Raw genomic sequence first — 2088 nt, 5'->3', positions numbered from 1 at the left:
CGCTTTAGACAGGGTGGGGGACAAACAGGTCTTTAGGACCCCAAGCGCCAACGTAGCTGTTGCTATGGCGACAATGCAACGGCTACCCAATACCCCGGAAACCCAAGCAGTGCGCGATGAAATACAAGCCTATCTGACGGCTGCTATGGCCCAGACCGCAGAGATTGTAAATCAAGCCCAGGCTCCATCCATCTCAGTCGAGTCAAGCCATAGCCGCCAGTACTCAAGTCGCTCACAGCCACTCAACCAACGTGGCTCGCGCAACAATGACCCATCAGACAACCGTCAAGGCGGAAACGATGGCCATGATGGTGGTCGGGATGACAACCGCCGTCGAGATGGCAACCACCACGACATCCGGGACGATAACCGCCGAGACAACCGCGACAATCACCGCGATAACCACGGTCGTAGGGCTAATCTAGATGGCAACCGAGATCGCCGTGATAGCAATAACGATCTCCGCCATTACCTCGGAGGACGTGATCTGCGCGCTCGCATCAACCAGAGAGCCAACGATCGTGCATCCCACGAAAGCTATCGCCATATGGAATATGACACTGTCCACGGCCCGCCGGGTTTGAAGCAGTTTACTCCACACCTTCGCCAAGTCATATGGCCCAAGAACTTCAAGCTCAAGAAAATTCAGAAGTACGATGGCAAGGAGAACCCCAAATTATGGGTCATGCTCTACGAAACTACGTGCAGATCAGCCATGGCTGACGAGCACGTCATGTCTAACTACTTCCCAGTCGCTGTTGGCCACATAGGTCACCAATGGTTGGTCAGCTTGCCAGCGAACTACTTTGATTCTTGGCAAGAGCTCAAGCAAGCCTTCATCGACAACTTCATTGCTACTTGCGAGCAACCCGGTAACAAATATGATCTGCAACGGATTCGAGATCGAAAAGATGAGCCACGACGCGAGTACGTCCGGCGTTTCTCGGAGATGCGCATCAAGGTCCCATCAATCTCCGACAACGAGGCAATCGAGGCTTTCATCACTGGCCTTCGCTTCCACAACGCCCTAAGGGACAAGCTCCTGCGCAAGAGACCTGAATCAGTCATAGCGCTCCTGGCCACTGCTAAGAAATATGCGGACGCCGACGACGCTAAAAAGATAATTATTGAAGAAGCAGCAAGGGTTCCACACTCCGACCACCCCCCGCACTACGATGATTACCGCGACAATCGTGGTCGGAACGACAATTTTGACCGCCGCAACCAGCGCAACGACTCCCGCGACCACCGCGACCAACGTAATCAGTGGCGTAACCGCCGAGACGATTACAGGGGCAAGCGTGCTCAGGAACACGACGGTGAGGTCAACACCATTAAAAAAGGTGGCGGACATCGTAACTACGAAGACAACTACGCCAAAGCATTGAAAGGGCCCTACCAGCTCTATCCCAAGTCAAACCATACCATGGAGAACTGCCGCGTTCTCAAGTCTATCTACACGCGTCAACAGGCTCCGGATACGTCCGACAAGCCTAACGACGCAGGGGAACAGCGCAACGAGGACAACGACGACGAAGACGCAGATCCTCATCACAAGTACATCAAGCCAACCGATCGCGTGCACACCATCATTGGAGGCAAAGTGTCCATCGAGACCAAACAAGAATGCAAGCTGCTCGCCCGTGCTTGCCTAAACGTGGCCAACACCGACAACCTCCTCACCGATCCGCGGCTTCCCCCATGGTCTCACCGCGAGATCTCCTTCAGCAGAAAGGACCAATGGGCCGCAATACCTGAGCCAGAACATTTTCCCCTGGTCCTAGAGATTTCATGTGTTTTGATTTTGCATGCTGACAGATGGAGCAAACTTGCACAAAATTGCATATTGTAGCCTTCATTCCTGGCCAAGCAAATAAAGATTTTATCATGTGGTATGTTGCCAGACAGCCTGAATGCCCACCTACCCCACTGTTGTGCAAGGCCTGCATAACATGATCTTGGGCCAACTTGTTACCCAACCAAACACAGTCCTTGAACCGAATCACCCCATCCTTTAGTGAATAACCTCTGATATCATCAGGTTGTACAACAAGTTCAGTTCTGAACTTGAGCATCATCTGCATAGCC

Source organism: Miscanthus floridulus, chromosome 2, assembly GCF_019320115.1.
Source record: "Miscanthus floridulus cultivar M001 chromosome 2, ASM1932011v1, whole genome shotgun sequence".
Taxonomy (NCBI): Eukaryota; Viridiplantae; Streptophyta; class Magnoliopsida; order Poales; family Poaceae; genus Miscanthus; species Miscanthus floridulus.
Note: the sequence above shows the minus strand (reverse complement) of the source record.